The sequence below is a fragment of the Lissotriton vulgaris genome, chromosome 7 (genome assembly GCF_964263255.1).
Source record: "Lissotriton vulgaris chromosome 7, aLisVul1.2, whole genome shotgun sequence".
Classification (NCBI taxonomy): Eukaryota; Metazoa; Chordata; class Amphibia; order Caudata; family Salamandridae; genus Lissotriton; species Lissotriton vulgaris.
In genome coordinates this window covers 1744068048-1744082695 of record NC_141695.1, presented here as the reverse complement: position 1 = coordinate 1744082695, position 14648 = coordinate 1744068048, and the positions used below count along the sequence as shown (strand labels likewise).

Below are 14648 nucleotides of genomic sequence, written 5' to 3'. Positions count from 1 at the left end.
CCTTTTGTGAAGATTATGCTTAGTGTATTTTATTGTGACCAAAATCCAAGAACAGAAGTGAAATATTACCATCTTTTTGTGACATTTATAATAAAGCTTGAAACATTGAGAGAACATATTTGAACCAATTGTTGTTGAATGGTTGCCCAGATTGATGCTGTGGTGGCGCGGAGTGATGTTGTGGTGGCGACGAGTGATGCTGTGGCGTTCAGTGATACTGTTGTAGTGCATAGTGATGTTGTGGTGCCCCTGAGTGATGCTGTGGTGGTGCTAAGTGATGCTGTGGTGATACGATAGATCGAGTGAGTGCGATAGATAGATCGAGTGAGAGGGAGATAGATAGATCGAGTGAGAGGGAGATAGATAGATAGATAGATCGAGTGAGAGGGAGATAGATAGATAGATAGATAGATCGAGTGAGAGGGAGATAGATAGATAGATAGATCGAGTGAGAGGGAGGGAGATAGATAGATAGATCGAGTGAGAGGGAGGGAGATAGATAGATAGATCGAGTGAGAGGGAGGGAGATAGATAGATAGATCGAGTGAGAGGGAGGGAGATAGATAGATAGATCGAGTGAGAGGGAGGGAGGGAGATAGATCGATAGAGTGAGAGGGAGATAGATAGATAGATAGATAGATAGATAGATAGATAGATAGATAGATAGATAGATAGATAGATAGATAGATAGATAGATAGATAGATAGATAGATAGATAGATAGATAGATAGATAGATAGATAGATAGATAGATAGATAGATAGATAGATAGATAGATAGATGTGAGGGCGATAGATCGAGTGAGGGCAATAGATGTGTTACAAATTAAGCCCTAGGAAAGGACAGCGCTCTGACACCTTCGGGTAAAGTCCGCGTTTTATAAAAATGCATAAATAAAACTGTTAATAACACGTTTCAAGGAGTGCAGTAGTCTAATTCGACTGTAGCTGTTGGGCTGGTACTTAAAATGCATATGTCCACTGTTTGGCAGGCCACTCTGTCCTTTGTGCCTTGGTGTCACTGCACCTACTGCGCCACTAATCCATATGCTTCAATCTGAACTCTAAACTATGCCCATGCTCTTAATAGAATCTCTGCTAGCAGATGTAGCAAAGCCAGTATTTAGTTGTAGTTTCAGCCGATATTGTAACAATCTTTTTATTTAGATTAAAGCCACATTGTGTATACTTTATGTGCCCTCTATATCATAAACTGATAAAAAGGAAGAGAATCTGTGAAGCTGCATACATTGCGTTAAGCTTCAAAATAATGTGAACACAGGCATTTTTTTTGTTCACAAAATAACGACTAATAAAAAAAAAATCAACTGTAGCTACGTATGTCAACGTGCACGAAAAACAGTAGTTTTGGTTTCACAAAAAACAATGTTTAACGCAATACGCTTTAAGCTATTTCCGGAGAGAAAAAAAGTACACACATGTTTATTTTGACACTGGGAAAATACATTGTAATGCATTGCCATTTAGTTCAGACAAAAACACAGACCGAAAGTCTGCTATAGTGTGAAACATCACGTTTCCACCAGTTGGAAAGGCAAGCAGACCAGGATAATTAAGTGCTTTAAGCCTTGTAGTAAAGATTGTAATCAGTTGGCGCCCAGCATCTGTGAGATGCAAATCAACGAACAGGAGGAGGCTAAGCTCCTAAAAAAACGAAGTCACTGCTGAAGTAAGGAGTAAAATAAACAAGTGACTGGCGAGCAGAGAAACGTGTGACAAACAGGGCAGTTCACTCAGGGCTCTTGCTTGAAAGAATGTTGCGATGTGGAGCGGCGGAAGTCATCCGAGCGCTGAATGACCGTGGAAGCGGAGGGAGCTCAGGGTCATTGATGACTTCCGGTGAGCTTCTGATCCGCCGCCACCTCTCCAGCAGCAGCTGGTTGGGCATTCAGCCCAACACCAGTGACCGGATTAGACAGGCAGCCTTCCCGATTTTTTGACACAGACCTTCTGGGTTTAATACATTTCTACTAAACACTTAACAGAAACTTCTGGTTCACTTGACACAATACCAAAGCTCGTGTATAGCAAGACTGATTTTACATCAGAAATCTGTAGATTAAAACAGTAAGACTAAAGATGACAGGGTGTACTCACAACGTGTATTGTGTGACGAAGAGATAATCTAAAACAAGAGTGCCCCCGGGGCCCTGCAACAACTGTTTATTGTATCAAATATGTAAATTTACACTCAAGCGCAGGAGGAAATTTATGTGAATACTTTTTTTTTATGTTTATTAGGGCCTAAAGTCTAAACGTTGTGTGCAAACCAAAGACCCTTTTAGTTCCAAGTGGCCCAGCTGGCAAAAGCAGTGTGTTTTATAGATTGCGCCAAAAATAACTTGCTGGGTCATTGGCTGTGATCCAGATACGCACTGCCGCAGCCGTTTTCAGTCTGTGTTTATTTGTTGAAGTTATCTTTTATGCGCCAGGGAACGAATGCCTGTGAGACTTATGAAATCTACAGAACTTTTTTTTTGGGGGGGGGAGGGGGTTACACCCGCCATAGAGAGCCTCTTTTCTGGTGAAATTTAAGCAGCACTATTTGAACAAACTCTTTTCACTCCGGCACAAAGCTTTGCTATTTGGGAATTTTAATGAGTCTGCAAGGAGGCTAATTGAGATGTGTCGGCAATGTTGTGTGTTTCTAGTTCTGAAGTGCAAAGCCTTTCTAAGTGAAGTACTTGCGGTAGGGGAGTGGGTTAAGATTTCGGACCCTCCCCGGTTCTGGCTTCTTCTTATGATAAATGATCCAGATATTTTGACTGCGGAAAGTGCATAGTTTAATCATTATTCAGGAAGAATGTAAATAATATAGAAGTGTGTGCCGCAGCGCCCTGTCACTCGCCTCCCCTGTCTCTTCCAGTTAAACAACAAGCTCCCGTTCAAGCATCTATTTTAGTGCTCCAGAGCCCGCCGGGGCGAGGCTGTGCCGTTTTGGCTTTTGCGCGTCACTCCGATGCTGTGTCAGAGGGACTTGTCGAAAGTGAGCGATGGGAAGCAAATTGTTGCCATTGTGCATGCATCGGGCCTGCGCGTTCCCATGTTCGGTGCTCAGGCCTCGGGTTACGGCCTAGTTCCTGTGGAGAGAGCCATCGCAGTGCCTATGCCGTCCAGCTGACTTGCAAAGAAAACAAAGCTTCCACTCTGCTCCTGAAGCCAGCTTTTCTGTTTATTCATTAGAAGCATGTTTAAGAAGTGCTTGTTTAATAATAAACCTACTTCATAGCTTGTCAAGTCTAACCGGAAAAAAGAACAAGTTAAGTAAATCCGGAAAGCATGATCTGCAGGAGGTATGGCTGGGTAACTAAAGCTGGTTTTATTTGCCCAGATTAGTCCTGCAGTGGCGCATAGTGTATTATCACTACCCTCTTGTGGCCAAAATGAGTGAATACAAGCGCACGCGCCTGGATAGTTTAACAAGAAAAGCAGTAAAGTGAGGGCTTCGGATGGCAAATGGCGATTGATCACTTTCGCGGACGCTTTGTTGTTCTCAATGGCCGCGCAGCTCACTGAGAACATCAAAGCGGCCGGGAAAGTGATCAGCAGGGGGGCAAATGGTGCGCACGCCCGGCGCACATGCACTGTACCAGATCTGCACTTTGGGAGCATTTTTGAAAGCCCCACTAAATATCTCGCCAGCATTACTAACACAATGGCTTAGTCGAGACCTAAAAAGGGTGCCAATACCCAGTTGAAAAGCGGTGTAGATAAAAATGGTGTACTGGAAACTGTCTGAAGAAAGATGCATTCAGCCACCAAGTGCAAGGTGTAATTGAGGGAGAATAAATGAAGGTGCATCAATTCCCAGGTGAAAGATGTCATATTGGAGGCTAGATGAAAGAAGATGCATTGAGTCCCAGCTGAAAGAAGGTGCATTGGAGGCTGAATGAAAGAAGGGGCATTTGGTGATTACTGTAAGAACATGCATTGGGCCACTGCTGAAAGGAAGTGTATTGGAAGCTGGATAAAAGAATGTGCTTTGGGCCCAGCTGAAAGAAGGTGCATTGGAGGCTGGATGAAAGAAGGTGCATTGGAGGCTGGATGAAAGAAGGTGCATTGGAGGCTGGATGAAAAAGTGCATTGAGCCAGAGCTGAAATAAGGTGCATTGGAGGCTGGATGAAAGTAGGTGCATTGAGCCCTACTGAAAGAAGGTGCATTGGAGGCTGGAGAAAAGAAGGAGCATTTGGTGATTGCTGTAAGAACATGCATTGGGCCACTGCTGGAAGGTAGTGTATTGGAAGCTGGATAAAAGAAGGTGCATTGAGCCCAGTTGAAAGAAGGTGCATTGAGCCCAGCTGAAAGAAGGTGCATTGGATGCTGGGTGAAAGAAGGTGCATTGAGCCCGAGCTGAAAGATGGTGTGCTGGAACAGGTTGAAAGCAGGTGCATTGGATACTTGTTCAATTAAAATGCACTGCTCGTCTGCTTCAACAAAATGTACTGGGGTCAATTGAAATTGGTTGTTGGTGTAGAATGGAAAAGCAAGAATTCTGCACAGAGTACACATAACACAGCTCTGGATGTGGATTGTAAAGAAGTGCACAATGCATAGGACAGAAGGAGGTGATGATGCACTGAGAGGTGCATCAGGAATGGGTGGAAAGGAGATGTTGTGCGTGGGTAGGAAGCAGATGAGTCGTAGTGAGAAGGAAAAAAGTGCATTACGAGAGCCTTGCAAGGAGATGCATTGTGAACAACATGCGTCTGGTGTATATGGATTTGTGGTGCATCTGGTTTGGGTGACAGCATGGTGCGAAGCGTACCTCAGAAAATTAATAAATCTCCATGCACCTGTCTGAAGTAGCAACAGCAACTTTATTAGTAAAGCAATGCAGCACTGCCAACTTCCCATAACAGGCAGCAACTGCCTGCACAAAGAGTTTTTAGTGGAAACGATGGCTCAAGAAATCAATTACATCACATTGGACTGCATCCAGTCATAGAACCACACATCTAAAATCCTTCCCCTTTACAACGTACAAAAATAAGAATTTCACTTATATTGTTTATTGTAATGCCGTAATGGAATAGTCAATACGTTTTATAGTCCTTTAAGTAAGAAGGTTTGTTTATCCTCCTCTTGGATAGGTGTGCATTGGGATGATTTATGACGCGTAACTTCCTCATTGGGGTAAGATACTCCTAACTTCTCACACACAAAAGCAGCTTTGTGCTAGGAAGCCAATGACAGTTTGTTCTTGTTTTCAAACACTTTCATCGTCCAAATCACCACATCACTCCCCACCTTTACTTCTCTTCTAAACTGGTCATTATTAGCAGAGGTCCCCTCCATAGCTCCTGGTAACTTTATTTCCCTTACGCCCTTTCGGGACACATGCTATCCCAGGCAGTCTACTCTTATTATTGACTTACACAAATCCCGCTCCATGGAGACATCTAATACTGCGCTCAATCGCACAATGCACCTACCATAAACAATTCTACTGTTGTGAAAGAACACTATCCAGTCATGTAGCTTAACAGCACCCCAATCATTCTCTGAAACACAAAAGAGGTTGATGCTAAACATAACTTCATTCACTTGAATCGGAAGTGGTCCGATACAAGTAAAATGATACAAATCTTCATGAAAGTCTACTTGATGGAACACGTCAGCACAACTGTCAGTCCCCGCCATCTTGCAGATGGGTGTACCTAGCCAACAAGAGTGAGGTATATGTCCCCCTCCCACTGGAAGGTGGCATAATAGGGGGTGTACCCACCCAAAGTAGGGACCCATTGGTCCCAAGCTTTTACTTACCTGTAACGCCCCTAAATGTAGTATTTACGGGCACTCCTGAACCGTGCCTCCTCAGACATGAAACGACCAGGAAGAAAAGAAGAAGGAAGACTGAACAGCCGTGCTGAAGCTAAGAGGAGGACGCCCACTGACTTGGCCCCAGCCCTACTGGCCTGTCCCCACCACGAACCTGCAGAAGCGATACTCCGGTGTGTCCTGCAGCCAGCAACCACAAGAACCCTGAGGACCTGCCCCGCCTTTCACAGAAGACTGTCTCCTGTGAACACTGGATTTGTTCACCCACAGACTCTGGCTCCGGCCAAATCCGCAAGTCTGCACCACTCTGCACCCGATGCGTACGGCCCGAGTTCGAGTGGCCCAACATCCAGAGAAGGTCTCCCCGGCAGTCCTGACCTGAGATCTGGTGATCTCTGACCTGCCTCGAATTTCCCAGCGAAGCCTGCAGTCTCTTTCTGGTGGACTATCCAGACTGCGACCAGAGCTGGTAATAAACTCAACGCCTAAAGACACCACTGCACAAGAAGTCCCACAGCCTTGGGTGGCCCAACCAACAGTGTCCCAGCAACCCCAGGCATCCCAACTTACCTCTCCAACCGGTGGTCACCTCCAGAAGATATTCATCCCGAGCCTTCAGTTTTTGTTGAAACCAGAGAATCCCAATTGAAATCAACAGGGCACCAGACCCCAAACAAGCATCCTGCACCCAGCCGCCCCTGTGCCACTGCAGGTGCACTTTGTGTGCTAAACAGGATCCCCCTTTGCCCTGAGCCTAACACCAGGAGCTTTGCTCCCACAACTCCAGTGGCATGCTTGTAAGCAGCCACCAAACGGAGGCCCCCTATCCCCATTGGATAACGCTGGCCTCAGCACTCTGCACCAGGCCGCCCTAATGCCACAGAGGGTGCTTTGAGAGTGCATCCTAGACCCTTGGGGAACCCTTGTTCTAACCCCAGAAACTCAACCCCAAAGACCGAGTACTTACCTGGTAACTGATAACTTCATTTCTCTCCATAGGAATCCATTGACTGTTTTTTTCTGAAAAATGTTCCAAGTGTGGAGTTGATTTGTATGGAAATGTGAAAAAATACAACTGTGCAAAACTGATTTTACTTACCTTTTCTCTAGGAAATGTCCCAGTGTGATATGTAGGCGCATCACACTGAGTAGAAAAGGTAACTTAAAAAGTAATGTAAAAAGTAATCTGTACAGTAATTTCAATACCTTGACTTACCTGTATTTCAAACAACTGCATTTGAACTTGCTTTTATGTTCAATGGGGGTGCGCGGCTCACAAAGTCCAGTAGTCAAATGTAGATGAAAAAATTGTTTCTTTATTTCAAATTGTATAAAAGTCATCAAACATAGACGCTCCAGCCAACGCGTTTCATTCCCATACTGAGAACTTCATCAGGGCAAATGAAACAAGCAGTGGCATAGCCAATAGGTCTCGCCTTTGGGACCTTATAAGTGTTTAGCAATGCAACAGTTGATGTTGTTGCACCAAGGATAGTGTGCTGGATAACTAAACACGTATAAGGTCCCAAAGGAAAGACCTATTGGCTGTGCCAATGCTTGTTAAGACAGCGTTGGCCTTTCCACAGTAAGCCTTGTAGATTACGCATAAAATTTTATATTGATTTTTTGGTAGAAAGAATAGAGAAACAGGGTTTCTCGATGACTGTTCCCAGCCCTGTCAATCAGCGTATGACTGCATTGAAACAAAGTTGTTTTTGCAAAAAACACCTTCAAAAATAATCCAAGCCACGACACCCATTTTTTCTAAAACAGAGTAGCTTGATGTGGGCACTTCGAAAAGTAAGAAAGGTATTTTGCGGGGGAGGAGCCAAGATGGCGTCCAGGTCGGGCGTGTAGTCCCTCGGCTCCGAGGACCATCTCCTCCTCTGAGACTATCCTGCCAGAGATCCTGCACCGAAGCAGCAGATTATGACAGCGGACGAGCTCCGACGACCTGCTGCGAAATCCTGGGGCTTTCGCTTCCCTGCAAGTGGGAGAAACGCACGAGCGCAGCTGGCGGCCTGCAGCAGCACGGAGACCGGGACCTCGCGTGGACGTCGTGGCCGGCCGCTGGGCTCACAACATCGGGCTTTGGTGACTGAGGGGTATCGGTCAGGACTTTACCGAGGGGCAGCCAAACTTGCAACCTATGCCCCACTGTATCACTGATACGGAGACAAGCGAGCCTGGCGACCTGATTGCGGAAATTATGGACGACATGCTGAGTGTATCGGGTCACATGCAAATGGCTGACTCGCAGGGTCGCAGCGTTTCTCCTCGCTCCACGACTGCCTGTGATAAAATGGCTGCCTTATGCGACAGTGGCGACTTTGGGATCCCGAGCCTCGTAACGACTCCCGCTGCGGATGGTGATCTCCCGAGACAATGTGTGCCTCCAGGGTTTTTATCGCGCCGGGAGTTTTCTCCCCGCGTCGTGCTCGCTGTTCATCGAGATCCGCCCCAGAAGGAGCTAGACATTGAGACTTTCTTCCCTGACCCGGTTATGCTCCACAAAGCGAAGATGGTGTACTTTGCACCCTGCCTGGGATCACTGGATTTAATTGTGCTTGACACGTCTGGGTGTTTATACCACAGTGCCACTTTTGGACTACCGAACACGTCTTTCTCTGCTGCATTGGTGTGCAGCGGCGGTAAGGAGAAAACGGGACAGGGATAAACGCTTCTTCCTACGAACTGGCAGATTCCTCGTTATTGACCGTGGCAAATGGGTGGCGTGCTGTTATCTCTGATGGCGCGGTGTGTTGACTTCGTGCTTTACATTGTTTTGCTACGAACTGCTCTATGTCACCGGACTACCTACCTTGTGTTCATATTGTACTTGCGGGAGGGTGCAGCCGAGGGACGGCTTCCCGTTGGATTTCCATAGTTCGTAGTGGTGGAGAAGAGAGAATGGGTCAGGGGTGTGCGCTTGTGCTCATGGTTTGGCGGCTTCCTTGTTGCTGCCCTGGACATGTGGGTTGTGTGTTGCTACCTTTGACTACGCTGTGTGCTGCTTTTGTGCTTCCAACTCCTTTTGATTGTAATGCTTACCATTACCGGACATCATACTTTGTGCTGTTACTGGCCTTACGGGAGGGTGGAGCCGGGGGACGGGTGGTGGGTTCCTCCCTGCCTTTCTTTATTTAATGAGAGTTTTAGATTAGGGCCCGTTTCTTACTCTCTATATTTCGGGACTCCTTTTATTGGGCGACAGGCACACTGCTAGGGGGGGTTAGGCCGTAGCCAGCTGCAGGGGTGCAGGGTGGGGGGTGGATGGGGGGGGGGGGGGGTTGTTTTTATTTTTTGGTTCTATGGGCCTTCTATTCTTTTTCTTTCTTTTCTGGGTTTAGACGTTTATCTTCTGGGTGATGCGCAGCGATTCTGGCATTTTATTACATTGTGTCTTTGTCTATCCTGATCCCGCGAGGCCGGAACCAATTCGTTGTGCTGTGATATCCTGCTCCTGTCTATCCTTCAGAAAAAACCTTTAAAAATTAGACCTCAGTATTTCTGTAACAGATCCTTTGCGCTTTATTATGTTGAAATGTACTGTATCTGTGAGCCCTCGGGCTCTTTGCTGAGTTGTACTTGCGTCTTTCTATCAATAAAGGTCTTCCAAAAATAAAAAAAAATTAAAAAAAGAAAGGTATTTTGTCGGACTCAGGCACATTAGTGGTTGAATTGTTGGCATGTGCAGCTGAGTGAGTGACGCATGCTTAGCTAATATTTCACTTTCAGCAGACGGGAAGATGCGTTTGTGGTCGTAGTCATCCTTTACAGGAAAAATGTTGTCATTCTGAACTGAGTTCTGGCCTCCTTGCCAAGACTACTGCTCTCCTTTGCCTTGGACTCTGGAGATTTTGGAAACTCCCACAGTGCAAGGATCAAGCGGCCGGAGATATTGCTAAGACTCGCTTAAGTAGCAGACACATCCAGTTAAATCAGTACATCAGGGCCATTTCCTCTATTTGCAGATATCGAGAGTGAATCATTGTGTACCTCACAGTCGTGTTTTAACCCAAGTGCGCTGCGCGTGTCTGTGTGTCGGCTTCGCCCGAAGACACTGCTGTTCTAGTTATACAAAGAACACCGGGGTAGCACAATTTATCCTTTAATCCCGGCGCTGCTTTTCTCGCTCTAAGCCACGTGCTCGGGACCCACACTGTACAAGGAATTTAAGGAATGCAGCGTCCCGTAAGTGTAGCGCGAGAGCGCGCACCAGGCAATTTGTTTTTAATTATTGCGCCCTTGTCTGGGCACAATAATCCAAAACATATGGCGCTGTGCTGGTAACCGCAAAAATAATAGGTCACACACGCATGAGCGTGTGTGTGGTGAGCTTTTTGAAGCCCTTACAATAAGTTTTGCAGAGCAGTACATGCACGCTGCTAGGCGAGATCTAAAAAGTAGTATAAAACGGCTTGCATCTACAGCCTCACATTGGCAAGTTTTCGCGTACCACAATCTTAACTGAGGTAGAATCTCCCAGGGTGAGTGTGCGTCTTTTAATATGCGACAATCTTAGCTTTCTCTGTACTGGGGTGAATGTATGACATTGTTCTGCATTCTGTCCATCAACTGTGGTTAGGTTTCGCTGGGGGGCGGAGCCGTTAGGCTCCTCCTCCAGAGAAATCTGTAGTTTCTAGTATGGGTGACTTGAACACGCCTCTCTGCTTCATTGGCTAGCTCCATAAATGGAGGCTAGCCATTGGAACAGAGAGGCGTCCGTCAATGCCGGACCAGACACGGGGGCGTTCCCGAGATTCCTTGGCTTTTGCCGACGTCACGCGACGCCGGGAACGCCCCCGAGTCTGGTCCGGCCGGGCCGTGCTTGCTGCTGTCCTGCCTTGTGTCCCTCCTCCCGCCGTCCCCACGTTTCCCGCCTCCCTCCCGCCGTCAGTTCCTCTCGTGTCCTTTCCCGCCCCCCTCCCGCCCCCTGTGTCCTCTCCCGCCCCCTCCCGCCGTCCGTTCCTCTCGTGTCCTTTCCCGCCCCCCTCCCGCCCCCTGTGTCCTCTCCCGCCCCCTCCCGCCGTCCGTTCCTCTCCCGCCCCCCACTGTCCTCGTAGGTGCTTGTTTAACTTTGAATTTTAACTGTAGCCATCGGGTCACGAATTTAAGGGGAGACTGGAAGCGCGTCTTAGCACCACGCGGCGGCGGAGGCGCGATCCCGGACCTTGTGGCGGCGATGAAGTGGCAGCGTACTCCGGGGGTGAGCCAGCTTGACAGGTAAGGTGTCGGGGGTCCCGGGGAGCTGTGGGCAGCCGTGGGAGCGGTGGGGGCTGTTTTGGAGAGGCTTATCCTGTGCCCGCGGCTGCCTGCAGTGTTGGCGTCTCCGTTGGTGCGCATCGGACTCCGGCACCTTCACTTCCGTCCTGGGGCACACTCTTGATTACTTCACTGTGTGTTAAAGGCATATTTTGTCTTTGGGGCAATGTTACTATATCTGCAAGATTGGGGTCAGTTCAGGGAGACATCCTAAGCATGTGGGTAAGGTCGGGTGACTGTCTTGACATTAAAGTTCACCGCGCCACCTGTTACGATTTTAGTGACAAAGTATTTTAAATATTACAGGCAGCAGGACTGGCGGCAATCAGGCACATGAGATGGCCCGCCGACCACATATTATGCGAGCGGATGTAGTCTAAGATGGATGTGCAGGGATAACTGGATGAGTAGGTGTCCTCCTCATTGCTTGAACTCAAGAAAGCATGTAGGACTTTTGTGACAATCAGGCTACTTTTGTACAAAGGGGTGCTAGCGAAACATCGATTTATAAAGTACAAGAAAAGAGCATGGTTTAATGGACTCAGAAATTTAGCTCTTTGCACCCGGTTTACTCTTGCTTCGTGGCAGTCATGAAGTTGCTGCGCGGTGTTCACTCTCCTTCAGTTCCTCCGGGACACATATTGTCTCCTTGCCTCTGTGGCATAACGCGTTTGAATTTAGCTTTAGATCGGGCATCGAACACATTAATAAGAATGTATATGTGCATTATGGTCAAATGAATCTATTCTTTGTACGCTTGTCTCTGATCTAGTGTTTTCTAAAAGGGTTCGTTATTTACGCATCAGCGGTGTGCATTCACTTGTCCTTGGTTCGTACTCTTTGAATGTCAAACATTAACCCTTTCTGGATACACACTACATGCTGCTACTACAAATGGAGGCTTTCAAGCTACTCGAATCCTCTGTTATGTTTCGTTTAGTGCTAAGTTTTTGCCTTAACATGTTTTAATGATGTACTTGGCCAGTTTGTTTCTGAAAAGCAAGGGAAAGGCTGAAACCGATTAACAGCTCAAGACCATTCCTACAGCTTTGGCAAAATGGTACACACTGTTTACAATTACTGCTACCTTGAATTCATTCTGATTATACCCAAATGCCAATTTTAATTTGAACTTTGGCTACCCAAATGGACTTCAGCCTTTATTATTAGTGTTTTGTTTTATTGTTCATGGTTCTGACCTGGTTAAATCGCACGGCCCGACGGCAAGGAGGACAAGCGCAAGAAGGACCTGGTGAGTGCGGGAGCGAGGGGGGCAGTGGGGCCTGGGCACTGCTCCGGAGTGTAGGCTTGGGCTGGACTGGCTGCACCAAGAGTAAGGATGAGAGGGGTAAATATGACCCGGGGGGGGGGGGGGGGGGGGGGGCAGAGCAGGCCCGGGCTCTGTCAGCAACAAGAAGACAAGCGCAAGAAGGAGCTGGGGAGTGCGGGAGGCGAGGGGCCGGGCCTGGTCCAGAGTATAGTCTAGGGCTGGACTGGCTGCACCAAGAGTAGGGATGAGAGGGGTAGGGCCCCGGGGGCAGAGCAGGCCCGGGCTCTGTCAGCCAGAGCCAGGAAAACAGGGTTGTGGACGAGTTCTCGAGGGTAGTCAGTGAGAGAGATCCTGAGTGTACGTGGGGGTGGTGGTGGGGGGGGGGGGGGGTCCAGAGGATCCAGAGAGACCCGGGAGGGGAGAGCCGGAGAGTCCAGAGTTGTCTGTGCTTTCAAGGTTGGGAGGGGTGGGATTCATTCCTGAACCCACTGGCTGCAATTGAGAAGGGGGGGTATGGGGGTGGGTATCGCGGGATACACAGCGTAAAACACAAAGGCTGATAGTGAGGGTGGGGCACTTGCGGCCAGTCTACTGGGGTGCTGGGGTCGCGTGTGTCAGTGTCGGGTCCCTCTCACAGGCCCCTGCCTTGAACTCAATGTGCAGGGGAAGCAGTAGCAGTGTGGCCGGCCAAAACAAGACCTTCGCCCTCTTTAAGAGGGGCCCCTTCCCTCACAACATTTTCGCCCACCTTCTGATACGCTTCGTGTGAATTCATAAGCGTCCCCTGCTGCGCACTGCCAGAGCCTTAGGTCATGGTGTGGGAGCACCACTCTGGTTATAGCGCCCAGAAGTGATCGTATTTCAGCAGAGCCTTCTTTCTGCTGGATGCGAAACGCAGCAATTGATTGAATTTTTTTTTCAATGCGCATTACATACAACTCTTTATAGTGGCCATGCGTGCCTTTACGGAAACAGATTTGGTTTGGTAATTTTTTAATTTGTCTGATCATGGGTCAAATTATCTGTCTCTCTCTCTCTCTCAGTATCACTATATTACATTATCTTTGTATGTGTGCGTGTACACACATGTAAGTGTGTATATGTGTGCGAGTATGTGTCTGTGCATATATATATACGTTTGTGTATCTATTTATTTATTATATTTTGACACGCAGAGAATGGTATTTTATTTATTAATGTACTTTATACATAAATATAATTAATAAAATGTTCTCTGCCTGTCAAAATATAATAAATAAATAGATACACGCACATATATATAGGCACACACACATATACACACTTACGTGGATGTACACGCACACATACAAAGATAATGTAATGCAATAATCCTGCGTGCAGACAACGTGGATGCATTCGTCAGTATTGGGTGACCCTGTGAACGGCTCCCCCGGCGCCCCTCAGGCTGGTAGATGCCCCCCAGAGCCCTGGACCACTCTCTCTCCTCCTCGGCAGGCTCTCACACACTGCTCCCACGGCCCAGATGTTTGGTGTCAAACAGGGCTTCATTTCACAAGTAGCCTTGTCGAAATGTAGCCACCTGGGTTCCGAAAATCCATGTGGTTGCTGTTGGCCTGTAAAGTAGGTTATTATAGCGCAAACATTCTTGGCTTTGAGGGCTGTCATTTTTTTTAAAAATAGGAAAATCCAAGATTATATAAATTGTATAGCTGGACGCTTAGCCATGGAGAGTACACATGTCTGATGGTGCTGAGTGGCTGTATTTTGTGTCCATTAATAAACCGCGCATACTAGTTTGTGGAAAGGTGACCCCAGTTTTCAAGCCCCGGACTTGAACTCTGCTTTACCCCTGCAGTTCTTGGCCTCCTCGACGCCTGCTCGTGTCCAGCATTACCTCAGATGTCCGAGGCGGGAGAGGCGCGCGGATCAGCTGTGCATTGTTTTGCTAATGAGACCTTCACTTAGGTACATGGGGTCAGGGCTCCAGTCTTTGTTGAGGCTCCTTGCAAACAGGGTTATTAATGCTTCTGTGACGCAGAACCCTAAATCACTTGGCCCCTGAAGTCATACTTGCAGCCCGGGGCCTTCCCTTAGCAAAGTGTTACACCGGCAAGATGGTGGGCAGGAAGCTGCCATGCAGGCCGACAGACACGTAGATAATGCGAGAGGCAACCGGCAGAGGGGCAGAGAAAGAGACAGAAAGAATGTGGCCAGTCTGAGTGCATAGATTGGGGGCACATGGGCAGATCGAATACCCTGCGACACAGCATGTATACTGACAGTGAGTTGTGCTCTGTGTGTATCGAAATGTGGGGTTGTGTGCACTGTGAGTA

General features: G+C 47.6%; 1 protein-coding gene across 7 annotated transcripts in view; it reads right to left on the bottom strand.

Moving 5' to 3' along the window:
• ARHGEF1 (Rho guanine nucleotide exchange factor 1) overlaps window positions 1-14648 on the bottom strand; it is a 520185-nt gene that overhangs the window by 196227 nt on the left and 309310 nt on the right. The gene's annotated exons all lie outside the window — the stretch shown is intronic.